Source organism: Thalia democratica, chromosome 2, assembly GCF_965202585.1.
Source record: "Thalia democratica chromosome 2, ktThaDemo2.hap1.1, whole genome shotgun sequence".
NCBI lineage: Eukaryota > Metazoa > Chordata > Thaliacea > Salpida > Salpidae > Thalia > Thalia democratica.
Window position 1 is genome coordinate 51,632,349 of NC_139166.1, and position 16,417 is coordinate 51,648,765.

A 16,417-nucleotide genomic window follows, 5' to 3' on the forward strand; every position below is an offset into this window, starting at 1 on the left:
TTTTTTCTTAATGTTTTTTGAGATGAGTTTTCGAAAATATAACTTTATAAAATCTTTTTTATACTAACATAGTTTAGTAAATATTTCTATTTTTATCACATAATTGTTTTTGTAACAACTTTGTCATTTAAATAAAATAATTTTTAAAGATAAATTGTTGTGTTTAAACCGTTAAGAAAATGTTGTTCTTTTTTATCTGGTTTTAAGAGTTATAGTTACATCAAAAACTTTAGTAAATATAAAAGCTATTTAAGTTTAAATGTATCAAGAAGAACTTTATTTTTTGTTTTATTAGATCGTTTAAATTTATTTTATTTTTAAACAATAAAGTAGGTTTTCAGTGTTTTTTCTTTTATGGTCATGTTTATAAAAAGATCAAACATATAAAAAAATTCTTCTGTAGTAATTAACTTTAAAAAAGTTTTATGTTGAAGGGGTGAAAGTCTCAATCAAAAATTCCTTCTTGTGTTATTTTTTTCAATTTTGAAAGCTTTTTTTAACTTCTGAAAATAAATTAAGTGTCTTAAAATAAAAGTTACTGTTTAAAGCATTTTTTTTTTTAACTGCTTTAAAAGTTTCTTTACACTTTAAGTCAACTTTATATCTACAAAAAATTATTACTGAAGTTTATTTTTCTCCTTATTTTTACCAAACTATAGCTACTTAAATTTTGTTTGTTTAAACATTCATTGATTTTTAAATGTTCACCTTTGATTGATTTTCATAATTAAGGATAATTAAGCAATTTCTAACAAGCTTATAGTTAATAAAATGCTTTTAAAAGCTTAGTTTTTTTTAATTTATTTTGAAACTGAATGGTAGTAAACTATTTATAACATGTAATTTGATTATTTTATCTCCGAAAAAAAAGTATTTAACAAAAAAGAATTTATACATACTATATGAACAAAAATGCTGTGTACAAAATTAAAGATTTATAGGTTTTAGAAACATATATTTGTTTCAATTTGTTTGTAAAAAGTTTTTTAGTGTTGACTTTGCACAATCATACTTATTTTGTTCTTGAATTTAAGTTATATTTATTCCTAAGATTGTTTTCTCAATCTATGACACGTTTTTATTTTATAAGCTGTATGATTATAACAATGTTTAGTAGTCTAATAATTTATTTGCTTCATTTGAATTTATTTTTCATTCTTACGCGTATTAAAATACATTTAAATAAATTTAGCGTATTATTAAAAATTCATATATAAAGTCATGAAAAATATTTTTTAATGTTTTTATTTGTTTCTGTTTCAATTAAGATGTATTCATTTTAGTATGTTCAAGAAAGTTTCGCTAAAAAGATAAAAATTGTTTATTTCTTAATTTGCTTTTTCTTTATAAAACCATTATGAGTTTCATCTTAATGTATTAAAGTAGGATATTTTTTCTTGACCATGCTAATTCCTAACAAAAGACACGAGTCGCCACTGTTTTTAACAGAACAAACAACTGTTTTAAACTAGGAGAAATAGTTATAAACAGTTTATTTTTTACATAACTATCCAGTTTTGTGTTAATTTTTTTTTCCGTTTCAAAATCAAGCTATATTTTAATTTTGCTCTTGAATGGTTTATACACAACAAATTTTTTCACCAATTAGATTTTTAATTTTTTTTTCTTACTTCGATTAAGTTTAATAATAAAATTACAACTTATTAGTTTTTGATTTTTTTAACTAATTTGTTTTATGAAACCTTTTAAATTGTTTACCTTAAAAAATTGTTTTATAGATTGATTTTTATTTATAAGTATTATTAAAAGCACGAAATTTTAAAAGCTGTAATGTACATGTTTTTCATTTATATGATAAACAAAAACACATTACAAAAGTTGGCAAAAAACTAAAACAATGCTTTTATTAAGTAATTTATAATAATTATTTATTTATAATAATGTAATCTATTATAATAATAATAGTCTTTGTTGGTTATTCTAAATACTTAAGTTTCTTAAAGTTGAAACGCTTATAAATTTTGCAGTCGATCGATACAAACTTTTTTTTTTCCTATTTCTGTGTCCTAAAGCTTCATTATTTTTAAAGTATAGTTTATTAAACTATTGAACGGAATTTATATTTAAAAAATATCTTGCAGTTCAAAATAAAAGTTTTAATTGTATTTTATCGTATGTTTTTTAAATTTATACTTTTTTACTAAGCTTACCAAATGGTTTGAATTAATTTATTTAGACTGATAACTAAATTTAAATTTTTGATTTGAAGTTATACAATAAAACTGTTTGCTTTAAATAGAAATTTCTACATGTCAATTTGTGTTGTGGTCCATAAAGTTTATTAAAAAATAGCGTAGTTAAAAAATAGTTTGCATTCATGTTTCACAAATCATTTAATCACGATTTAAAAAAGTAAACATACAATGAAATTTATATATTTTACTTTATTTTAAAGTTATATTTGTAAAATAAATATAAATGAGTAAGTTAATAGACCTCTGCTTAACAAGTCAGTATTTGTTTATAAACTTTTTTGTATTCCAAAACTTGCAGTTTACAAGTAGCGAAAACTTCTATTGTATCAAGTTTTTTTGAAGCTTTATGTAACTACTTTCTCATAACTCATTTTACTCTAGTTACCGGTTTCTTCGAGCATGACGAGCTCATAGTACTTAAATTATGGCATCTCTGCCCCACACCCATAAAACATTTGGCTAGTCAGTTTGTTGTCGCACTCCTTGCAGTACATGTAAAGTACATAATAACTTGTGTAAGTTTCAAAATTAGTTTTAAGACTCTTCATCCAGAACTCCTGAATGTCTAGTGTAAGATTCAAAATGAGCTTTAAATTCACTTATGACCTTATTAGTTTGCTCTTCATCTAGGACTCCGTTTTAAATGATTTGAATTATTTGTTAGTTTTAATAATCTGTAATTATATTTTATTTAGTAAAAGAAAAGTTCGACTTACAGTCGCCCAACTTAAAGAAAAGCCTTATCAATTATAAAAAAAAAAAGTTATCTCGCACCCCTGGTTGGAAAACCCTGATTTAAGCTATACTTGCCAGAATTTGAATATGACAAAAATGTATTTTATTCATAATAGGTATCTTTTTTAGCTCAAAATAATACTTTAAAAATTTTCGTTTTTATACTTTGTACTTAAAAATTGTAAAAAAATATATGTGCACTTTAGTTTCAAATGTTAAAAACAAGTCCAAAACCATTAAGCATTTTGATTTAATATTTTAAACTCATGTTTCTAACACTTTACTTACAGCAAGGACCACGTGAAGGAAATAATAACAATTGAAAATTATTTAAGTTAGTTGATACATACCATGTAATTTTCAGTTGTCATTAAATGTGCACTTTTTACAGCTTTGAAATACCTTACTGGTATTTCAAAGCTGTAAACCTCACCACCTGTTTTTACCTGAGTTGAAAAATAACCTTAAACTAATTAAAAAACTATTACTTTTATAAAATCTGATATTTAAACTTGACAGTAACATTAAAAGATATTAATTTAAAATCTTGAGTTTTAAAACCTGCAACTAAGATTAAATTACGATAGTTTTAAAAAATTAGACTTGAAAAAATTGAAACAAACTAACTGTTTTAAACTTGACACTAACATAAGAAGTATTTTACTAGCTGGACCCTCTATATGCTTTTCATAAGTATATATTTTTAATTTATTTAATAAAAAAACAACTCGATTTGTAATTTATAAACTACTTTTTTAATCTACCCTTTAATAGAAAAGTCACAATAGTCAAAATAATTCTGACTGTTACTTAGTATAGTATTAGTATAAGTTTAAAGTTAGTTCAAATTGTAAATAGCTTATCACAACGTTCTAAAGTTTTAAAATCACTCACTTTTCTATGTTGTTATTCTTAGAAATGGTGATAAAAGTTTTTTCTTCCATGCTTTTCACTGCTTCAGCTAGCATCTTGTTACTTTTTAGTCTTTCTTGCTTGAAATTTTCTTTGTTATAAAAACTTTTGTTTTACTTTTGTTTTTATTCAAGTTTAGGTTTGTAAAATTTAATACTGACTAAATCAAGATGATAAGCACAAAAAAGTTGAATGAAGCACAAGCTATCAGAATTTAACAATTTATAAGTACATCAGTTTTCTGTGTGCTAAGACTAGCATTTTAATTTAAACAGTAATAAGCTCCTACAATTCGCGAATATCGTGATATTTTTCATTTAAAAGTTTACTTAGTTTTCTCAAATTTCTTGTTAATACTTTTGTTAATATCTTCCATCTTTAAAACTTAATTTTAAAGATTGGTGACTTATGTTTTATGTTTATTTTTTCTTGCTTTAATTTTTCTCTATTTAGAAATATTTTATTTGTAAAAGACAAACTTAGATCAGTATAAGTTAGAATTCAAAGCATGTTGTTGACCACAAAGTAGTAATTTGTTACAGAATATTTTAAGATTTTTATTCATTTAAAAGTTCTCTAAATATTTAGCTTAAATAAATTTTGTGCTTTTCTAGTTATTACAACTGTTATACTTTTGTAATTGTACAAAACTGCAATCGTAATAGAAAGTCGTAACATTTCTATCATTAAGCCTAACTATATGTTTTCAAAAAAAAAAAAATTAACCTTCAAAAACCTTCTGAGTTTTTAAAAAGATACTCTTTGACTTAAAAAATAAAATTTTTCAGTTTGATAATAAAATTTACCTAGTATTCTCCAGTTTTTCATTATTTTTTTGTACTCTTCTTCCATTCTAACAACGTCTTTTTGAGGCTAGTTATTGTTTGTTCATTCTTTTGTGAGCTTTCCTTTAAACCATCTTTTTCAATCAATACCCTCACATGCTGCCCCAACAAGCAGCTCTGACCTCATTCAAGCTTATCTATTTCTTTAACTTGTTGTTCAATTAAAGCGTCTTTATTTTTATTGTCTTCTTGAAAGAGATCGTTGCTGTTTGTTAAGGCAGCAGTTTTCTCCCTCTGCTCTAACAATTCTAATTGCACTTAGTAGAATAGTTTTGCCTGTTTGATAAAATTTATAAAAATATACTTAAAGACATTATTGTTTCTTAATTATGTCAACTTATTTATGAAAGATATACTTACTAAGTTTATCTCATCTTTACAGCACCAAAAGTTACTGTTTCTAGCTTTTTATTTAAACTAACAAAGTTTACTTATTTTACAAAAATCAAACAGGAAACTCACATTAACAAATAACTGCTCTCCTGAGTACAATTGAGTACTTGAAGCCATTTTAATATTAATTATTTTAGAGACTAGTCGTAATTAAAATAAAACTGTACGATGTAGTTTTCGATTTTATGTAAAAATACATGAGAACAGTTAAAATCACAATTTTGTATATCTATGACGTAGAAAAGTTTAAAAATTCTCTTTATTTATGCAGAAATCTATAAGCTTAAAGTTAGGTATGTACTTAAAAATCGCGCAAAAGTGTTAAAAAGAAAACTTTTACTTATACAGGGGTTGGCAGGCAATTGGTGCTTGCGGGCCGTTTTTCAAGTTTCAAAATACTTGCGGGCCGCAACTTTGTTTTTAAAGCATTTAAATAAACTAGCGGTTTTAGTTTTAGTCACACAAAAAAAAAAGTTTTGCTTAATAAGTTTACTAATATAATGATTTTTATCTACACATAGAATGCATACTTCAATTTTATTTATTGGACGAAAGTTTACACTGAAAAAATATGCTTAAGTTTTAGTAAACTATGTACTATCTTAATCAGTAAGTTTAACTTAATAATATATTTTTAACTTTCAACCTAACTCTTTATAAAAACCGAGCTTGAAAAACATTTATGGGTCATTTTTATATGTTTTTTATATTATCAACCACTTATCAATTTTTTTAAATTATTAATTTTTGAAAATAAATTTTGCGTGTTAAATATTTTGCTTTCTATAAAAAAATAGTAACTAGTTAACTAAATAAAATTAGTACTTATTGCTACATAAAAAACTAAAACAGTTTTTTTAACATAATTAAAACTAGAATACTTTTAAAAAACACCTTACTAGTAACTAAATAGTCTTTTACATGGTTGCCACTTTTTAAAGCAAAAACGGCTGAGTAACACCAAATCAGTCTAGTTTTATTAAAAGTTGAAAAAGTAAAGCTTGCAAAATATCAAGCTTTTATACCTTACTAAAATATCATCATTATAAAAAAGTACATGGTTTGTAACTAGACTAGAAACAAATTACAGTTAATAAACAACACTACAGTCATAAAAGCAGTTTTGAAAATCCGAAGATTTATCAAAGTTTTTGAAATGAAAATTTCACACACACCTGAGTTTTTTAAATTTTATAACTAGCCTGATTGCTTGGCTACCGTGTTTAAAATAAAATTCACAAAATAAAGAAAAAGCGAAGTTTATTAAAAGTGAAATAAATACATGAGCAAAAAAAATATTATAAGTTTTCTTGAATGGACAGATAAGTTTAAAAAATATTTAACTAAAAAGTATAAAAAATTATTGAGTCATTATCGAAGTAAAAAAACTTATTTTTTATGAGTATTATAGCCATTCTTTATTGTTTTATCTACAATAAAAATATTACATTTAAAAAAGAGTAAATGAGAAAAATAAAACAAAACTATAAGAATGGCAAAACGTTAGTTTGGATTTATTGCGAGAAACGAAAAAGCAAATTCCTTAAGTAAGTTTCAACAAAGCACATGACTATCTTCAGTAACTACAGTCACAGACTGATCATAAAAAATAGTCAAGGTAAGTTGTTAAGTAATTACTAAAAAGGAGACGCCGTTGAGAATTGAAAACTTTTTTAAACACTTTGTGTTGGCAGTAGTAAAAGTTTTTTGTTTAATTGTTCAATGACAACAAGAAGATGTGTTTAGGAAAGGTCACAAGATTATAAAGATGCATAAAGGATATTAGGACATTAATCAACCCGTTAAGACGAGAGCACTGATACAACAAATATTGCTCATGTGATTATAAAGCTGCATAAAGCAATTTAGGACTTTCATCGATCTGTTAAGATAATAGCAATGATACACCAAATACTGCTCATCTGAGAACTTAGGTTTAGTTCCAATTCAAAGCACAACAATAGGTAAAGACATTTTGAAAGCATTGTTGCAACGCAACAATTTAATGGGTCTTGATCTTAAGATTTTGTCATAGATAATGTTGCTACTGCAATTATTGTTGCTAAAAACAAGATGATAATAATGCATTTCAAGCCAGAAAATTACAAAATATTGCCTAAATTAGCCTGAGATTTTAAAAGTCTTTGAAGTCTTCAAACTAGCCTGGCTTAGTCTGAGTATGTTTAATTGTTTTTTTGCTTAAATTTGGAATATTTTGATTAACAATATTCAGATTTATAAATTTACCCTGCTAAATATAGTTTGTAATAAATAAGCATTTCAAAAAGAGAATATTTGTATACATTAGTATACAACGCATAGAAATTAATTTAAATGCCAGTTAATGTTATTTGAGAAATTGAAAACTATACTAAGCAAAAACTCTTCTAATTTATGTCATACAAATTGTTGTACATGTGTCTGTACACACTTATATTATATGTAGAAACATTAAAAATAGAAAATTGTGTTTAAACTACCTTTAATCAAACTTAAGTGTTAAACAAAAAATATAAGGTTTAAAAATGAGCATCTGTGTATTGTACATTGGTATGCATAAGAATTAATTCAAGGTGCACAGAAAAATTAAAAAAAAATCTAAATTATATAAACCTTATTTCTTATTATTATGTTATTTTAAATACTTTTGTGTACAATCAAAAATAACATAAAGTAATAAAACTTCTATAAGAGAAACTTTGGTATAACTTACGTTTTAAACAGTATATCTAAATTGAAAAGAAATGACATTTTAGTTAATTACTGTACTTTACTTTTTTACACAACGAAAAACATTTGCACTTAACTTATTTACTAAATAGATGTTTTGTAAATAACTTACTGAATTTCAGTATTTTTTTAATGCTCTTTATTTGAAATACTCTGTTTTTCATATCATAAGTTGCTATTATAAGAAGAAAATTGTTATGAAATTGAGGAAAAACCACTGCTTGAACGCTAACCTGTCTTTTTCACATTTTTAAGTCAAAGCAGTAAAATCTTTAAATTTTTTCAAAATTTTAACCAGAACTTAAATTAAACTACTAAAAAAATATTTAAAACATGTTTTTGCTCTGCGAGCCACATTTACATGCTCGCGGGCCGCAGATTTACCTTGCGCGGGCCGCAGTTTGCCGACCCCTAACTTATAACAAGCTTTTATTGAAATTTAACTTTTTCCTTTTGAATTCTAACTGTTGCTTTTAAAATTAACCAAAAGTAAACATGTTTTAATTTACTACCTTGGTAGGCGAGCGCTTTGTGACCACTCTTGTTGTTGAATCTAGTTAGGATAACATATATTTCTGAAGACCTCGTATGATAATTATGGATATTTTTTGCACTTTTAAAGTAATTATTGAAGTTAGCTTGTGACAAACTATTATTAAATTTAATCATTAAAACATCTTTCTCATATAGATACAGACTTGCAACATTCAATATTTTTCTTCGGTTTTTAATTTTATAACACTATCATCATACTTTTATAATGTTTGTATCTAAGTGTTCTGTTTATGAAAACATTGATATCATTTATATTCTGGTTATTTGCTCTTTACCAGCACAACAAACCATAAAAAAGCTCATAAACAAACAATTAAAGATTAAGTATAATGATATTCATTTAACAAATGTAATTTTTAAATATATTACACTCAACGTTTTTGAATTTTTTTTTACAGTCTCAGTGTGTTCTAACCATTAAAACTTCTGCTTATAATTTTTTTCTAAATATTTAAAACTATTTGAAATTTTTATAACTGTTTTACCTAATTTTACATTAATATCTACTTTTTTCGAAAAGCAATTTTTTTATTGATGTAGAAGCATACTTCTAGTTTATCAAGGTTTATTTTGAGTTTGTTTACCAAAAGCTAATCAATATTTTTTAATTCTGTATTAAAATTTTTACTTTTGTCTAAGTGTGTGTTTTTTTGCTATTGTTTTGTATAACGCTGTATCATCTGCAAAGTTGAGGACGCTAAGACTAGTATTACGAGTCTAGTATTATTCTGTTAGTCATCTATATATATTAGGAATAACTACGATCCTAACACTGAACCTTGTGGTATCTCAGTTTCGCGTTCTTCACAATTTGGCTCATATTATCCTAAGCTAACAAATTGTTTTATACAGAAAAAATAAATCGTATTACTATTAAAATAAAACTTTAGTTTGACAGAAAACATTTAATAAATAATTTTTAGCCAAGATTTCTAGAAGTCACAGCTTATAATACAAATTTCATAAAAATCAATTATGTGTTTGTTTCTTTTCACGTCATTTTTTAAACGAGTTTTGATTGTTTATGTGTAAATGTTTTTGATAAAAATCTACAGCAGGGGTCGGCAGGCAGTTGGTACTCGCGGGCCAATTTTTAAGTTTCCAAAATCTTCGCGGGCCGCAGTTTTAGTTTTAGTGACACTAATAAAAAACTTTTGTTTTTATTCAGTTTATTATTTTTAATTACTTTTAGCTACACATAGAATACCTATTAAAATTATACACATTTAATGGAGTAATATTTTTATAGACTAATATACTCAACACTTAACCAACTATGTACTGTCTTTAAAAGTTAATAAGAATAACTTGATATGTTTCTTATTTTACTTACAACCTAACTCTCTATAAAAACCAAGCTTGAAAACCATCTATAAGTCACTTTTATGTATTGTTTATAATGTCAACCACTTTTTCATATTTAAAAAAATTTAAACTCTTAAAAATAGTTTTTGCATTTTAAATAATTTGCACTTTTTAAAAAGTTCAGTAACTAGTTTCAACTTAATAAATTTAGAACTTATATGTTATGTAAAGAAGTATAAAAAAAAATTAACGCAATAAATGCTTAAATACCTTATTAAAAATTAATTAGTTTTTTACATGGTTGTCACTTTAAAAGCAAAAAAAAGTCTGAATTACATAAAACCAGCCTGAGTTTATTAAAAGTTAAAAAAGCCAAAAATTTGCTTTGAAGAAACAAAAGCTTTAATACTTAACTAAAATATCATCATACAAAAGTACAAAATATTCAAAACGACAAGTAAAAAATTATAGTTAATCAACTTCACTACAGTCATAAATACTATTCTGAGAATTTAAATGTTTTAAATAAAAATTGTACACTTGCACCTAAGTTTTCTTAAATGTTTGAATAGGTTTAACAAGTGTGAGTTTTTCAAATAGTTTGTTTTGCAACCCTGTTTTAAATTAAACTCACGAAATAACGAAGTTTTTTGACAGCGAAATAAATACATACAGCAAAAAAAATATTGTTGTAAGTCAGCTTGAATGGACAATTAAGTTTCTTAAATATTGTTGACAAAAGTAAAAATTTATTAAGCTATAAATGAAGTAGAAAAACTTACTTTTTATTAATAATTGTAGCAATTGTTTATTGCTTTATCTGCAATGAAAATATTGCCTACAAAAAAGAGTAAACTAAAAATATAAGGCGATTTATAAGAATCACAAAACGTTAATTAGTAGTTGTTGCGAGAACCCAAAAAAACAAATCGCTCAAGTCAGTTTTAAGAAAGCACATGATTATCTTCAGTAACTACATACTAAAGAGAAAAAATTGTCAAGATAAGTTATTAAGAAGCAAAAGTAAATACTTAAAAGGAGACACAGTTCAGATTTCAAAACTTTTTTAAAGAACTTGTGTTGGTGGTAGTAAAAGTATTTTATTAATTTCTTCAGTGACAAAAAAACGCTTTTAGGCAATTTCTGATATTTCAAAGTCAAATAAATCAAATTGGAACTTTTCGATCTACTAAGATAAAAGCAACAACAAATGCTGCTCATTTGAGAATATTTATTTCAGGTATTTTCACTAACTCATGTCCTATTTAAAATTGTGGTTTAAAAATAAGCATCTCTGTACAATGGTGTGGTTAGAAATAAATTTAAAATACACACAAAACTTCTAAAAAAATCAAAACGTGTGAAACCAAAATGAAATAAACACTATTACTTATTATTGTGTTATTTCAAATATTTTTGTGTACACTCAAATATAACAAGTAGTGTTTAAACATTTATAAGAGAAACTGAGGTATAAACTACATGTCAAACAAAATAATATGGTAATTTCTGTATAAGGTTTACATATACTTATTAAGAAGGTTAAGAACATTATACTGCGAAATCATATGAATCTGATTACTTACAAGAGGTGTTAAATATAAGAAAATTGAAACAGTTGGTCATTATACTTAAAATTACCTTTATAACATATTTTGTAAAAAAAAAGTTTTATTATGGTGTTTACACATAATATATGTCAAACATAAAATATTTGTGCTATTTGTAACTCTTAGAAAGAATGTAATCAGTTTCAGGGTTGCCAAAGGTTTTTAAGAATTTTTTTCCAGGTATTCTGAATTTCTTCTATCTTTTGAAAAGTGCAAGTTTTGTAATCTAATTTTTGTGTGAAATTAAGTTTAAAGTAAAAAAAAAAACTGTCTAAAATAGTATAGCAATATTAAAAAGATACTGTTAGGCGATTTTAAATGTGTTTTTTAATAAATTAAATTGTTGAGAAATCTTTTGTATAAAGTCGAAGTTTCATTACTTTACATGTAAAAATTGTTTTAAACTCAAGGTGTTTTCGAAAATTCTCAAGTTCCAGATTTTTTTTGCCTAAACGTCAAATTTCAATTTTTTTCAAAATTCAAGATTTTTGGGCAACAACGATTGTTTACATTTATATGTAAACAATAATAAAAATAATACTTCCATTTATAGCAGCTGCAAGACTTAAAACTTAACATATATCATAATTAAAACCAAAACTGTGAAATGAACAAAACATACATCATAAGTTTACTATGCCAGTCTTCAAAGCAAAACATCCTGCCTAAGTGATCAAAAAACTATCCTTACATTTAAAAATAAAACTAACAATTTAAGTCAAAAACTGAAAAATGCCTAAACTGGCCTGATATTTTAAAGGTTATAAACTAGTCTGACTTAGTCTGAGTGTGTGGCAATGTTTTGTTTATTTGCTTAAATTTAAACTATTTTGATTGATAATAAACAGACTCAACAAATTTATTATCCCTAAATCCTGTTTGTATTAAATAGGTAATTCTAAAAAAGAACATCTGTGTATATAAGTTTGCAATTCAAAGAAATTAACTTAAGTTTCCAAAAAGCTTTGTTTGTAAAATAAAAATGTATACTGAACAAAAATAATGTGATTATGTTATATTAATTGTTTTAAATGTGTCTGTACACTTTTAGATATTTTATGTAAAAACAATTATAATCGAAAATTATGCTTAAATTGAGCTAAATCTAACTTAAATAATGTTTTCAAAGTGGTTTAAAAATAAACTTCACTGTACATTGGTGTGCATAGGAATTAACTTAAAGTACACAGAAAACTTATACAACATTCAAAATATGTTGAAATCTAAATAAAACAAACCTTATTTATTTTTATTATATTACTTTTAGTGTTTTTATGTACACTTAAATACAGTGATCAAATATAATAGGTATAAGTTACGTATTAAACGAAATGTATAAACTTTAAAGAAATGACATTTTTGTCAGTTACTGTGCATTACTTTTGTAAACAAGGGAAAACATTTGCATTTTGTTTACTTACTTAATAGATGTTATATAAATATTGAGTCCAACTATTTTTAAGACTGTTTTTTCACATCATAATTTGTTATGGTAAGAAGAAAGTTATTATAAAACACAGCTCGAAAGCTAAACTGTCTTTTTTACTTGTTTAATCCAAAGGAGTGAAGCTTTTTAATTGTTTCAAAATGTTATACAGGGAGTTTAAATGAAACTAATCAAATCTAAACAAAGTACAGCATTTTTGCTATAAAAAATTATACTTAGAATATATTTTTGCTCAGCGGGCCACATTTACATGCTCGCGGGCCACAGAATTTTCTTTCGCGGGCCGCATCCCATTCAAAAAATAAACGTGCTCGCGGGCCGCAGATATACTCTTCAAGGGCCGCAATTGGCCCGCGGGCCGCAGTTTGCCGACCCCTGATCTACAGTTTTGATTGCTTGTTATATTTTATTAACTGTTTGTAAATACAATATTGTTTTGCCATTATAACGTTTTTGTACCCTTCTTCTGTTAAAAAAAACAGAAGACCCATAGCTTAACTAAAAATTCAAAAAGTATAGTGACACCGTTAGATAAATATTTTTTTTTACAGTTTTATTTTAAAAAACTTAAAGAATAAAGGGCCTCTGCAATTTACTTGTGGGGTATAAATTTAAAATATGCTTTTCAAAATTTTTTTTTTTGGGAAATTAAGTCCTACAAATTATTCTTTTTATTATTGAAAGCTGACCTAAAATGTTTTATTTATTGTCATCGAATGCATAAGTTAGTAAAAATCTAAAGCTTATGCTAGCAGCTAGCTTATGTTAGCTTTTTCCAAATTTCAAGAGAATCTTGTTAAAATTTAATGATAATCCTCTAATATTTGATCAATCGGCAAAAATAAAGTCATAATTTTTTAATTTTTAGTTATTAAAAACTTATTTTTTTGATAAACTTTTAATATGTTCGGGTATGGTGGATTAGGGATAAGAGTATAAATTGAAAAAAAAACTTTTATTTTTCGCTGACTCAGTAAATATCAAGGTAAACACCGTTACATTACAATCGAACTCATTTCAAGAACATACAAGTTGGTTAAAAAGACTTTAACATTTTTTTGATAATTTCATCTGTTCAAGTTTTAGTGATGCAGAGTTTTTGGTAAACATTTTATTTTTACTTTCTTTTATCGAGTTTTTTGTAGATAGACTAAGAAGTTTTTTCTTTTCTTTTAGCTCATTATAATTAAAAACTAAGCTTGGTGTACGAATCAACGACTGAGAGGTCGTTTCGATCACCAAGGCCCTTAAACCAATTTTTTCCGAGCATCTTCGATTTTCGTTTTTGATCAATTAATTTAAGGTACCTTAATTGTTAAATAGTAATATACTAGTAGTATGGAGTTTGGTAAATTCCCTTAGCCATAGATACTTTCAAGCACTTATGTTAAATCAAATTTAATGTTTATTTTTAGATGTAAACTTAACTTTTAATTATAACAGGTAGTAAGTATTCTAGCAACAAAACAACAAGTAAATGCTAAAAAAAATTTGGTAACAAGTATATTTCTAATATGTTTTAAGTTCCAAATATTTATAAATATATATATATAAATATATAAATAAGATAATATTTCTATTAAAATCTTAAAGAAAATAAATTATCATATAGCTCCAGTTATTAGTGAACTAACCAATCAAGCATTTCATGAAGGTAATTACCCAAATTGTTTAAAATTAGCTAAAGTTATACCTATATTTAAATCAGGTTCAAAAACACTTCCAGGAAACTATCGGCCGATTTCACTTTTATCAAATATTAACAAAATTATAGAAAAAGCCATATATAGTCGCTTATACAAGTTTTTTACAAAGTTCAATATCTTAAATTCTTCTCAGTTTGGCTTTAGGGAGGGACACTCTACTACCTTAGCTCTTTCAGAGTTTGTGGAAAGTACATTGTCCTCCTTTGATAATGGAAATGCAGTTTGTGCTGTTTTATTAGATTTGAGCAAGGCCTTTGACTGTGTGGATAGAAAGATTTTGTTAGACAAATTAGAATATATTGGAATAAATGGAAAAATGCATAATTTAATAAAATCATATTTAACTGAAAGAAAGCAATTTGTTAATTTTGGAGGGCATGAATCAGATTGGGAGGGTGTAGAAGTAGGAGTGCCACAGGGTTCTGTTTTAGGACCGTTATTGTTTTTGGTATATATAAATGATCTTCAAAACAACACCAGTCTAAATGTACTAAATTTTGCAGACAATACATTATTATATACCACATTTAAAAAAGACAATTACAAAACAGACACTGCATACCTTAATTCAGAACTAGATAATGTATCAACATGGTTAAAGGATAATAGGCTTAAACTAAATACTGATAAAACAAGGTACATGCTCTTTCACTCTGGTAAAACAAAAGTTTGGAAAAACACAAGTTTACAAATAAAAATAGGTAATACATCCATATTAAAGGTAGAAAATTATAAGTATCTTGGTTTTACAATTGATAGTAACCTCAATTGGTCTGACCATATTGAAGCAGTAAAAACAAAGCTATTGAAAACAATAGGTATTTTATACAAAACAAGGTACTTTTTAAATCAAAATTCCTTATACTACATCTTTAATTCTCTTATGATGAGTCATGTAAGATATGGTTTGTTGTGTTGGGGTAGGGCAAGTAAAACTAAAATTACTGAGATTGATAAACTCATTAATAGAGCATTAAGATGCATTCATTCCAAAGGTTGGAATGAAAGTGTTAAAAGTATAAAAATAGAAAAGAAAATATTAGATGTTAAAAATATGTTTAAGTATGAGGTAGGAGTTTTTATGCACAAATTTAAAAAAGATACCTTGCCAGTCAACTTTAAGCCTTACTTTACAAACGTTAATAAAATGCATAATCATCTAACAAGATTTGCCGAAACAAACTATTTTTTTCCCAGAGTAAATAGTCTCTTTGGTCTTAAAACATTATCTTACCTTGGTTCTAAACTATGGGAAGAATTGCCTAGAAACTTAATAGATCAGAGCTATCTTGGAGCATTTCAATATGGAATGAGAGAAAACTTACTTAAAAAACAATCTCAAAAATATGAAGCTTAATCTTTACCAACAGTTAAACTTATATCTTAGTATTGGTGTTTGTCTTAATCTTTTTTTTTTAGGGCTGATTGCTGTTGGTCTTATAAACTTGGTGAAGGTAGAGCTGGATTGGTATAGGTTGGTTTTATTATCTTATTTATTATATATACTTTTTTAATTTGTTTCTTGTACATAAGATTTGATAGTATTGTTTTGTCCTCATTGACAGTGTGGTTAAACAGGTAGATGTATTATTTTTCTTTTGTAACTCTATTTTGTAGATTTTTGTTTACTATATATTAATTGTCAATTTGTTTCAGAAGATGGAGATTTTAAATTTAGAAGTAAAAACTTTATCTTTTTTAGACATTCTGGTTATTTAATTTTGTTTGTTAAAAATTAGATTTAGGTTTACAAACAGTTTATTTAACTCAATTAAATACTTTTATTATTACTTTATTTTTTTTCAGAACATTTGTGTAGTTTTATTATTTTGTTTTTAAATTTAGCTGTTTATTGTTAGGAGTGATTTTATTTTAAGTAGTTTAAACAAATTCTATTAATTATTAGTGCTAGATTTTATTGTTTAAAATTGAATTGTATACAAATCTATAAAACAGTTTGACA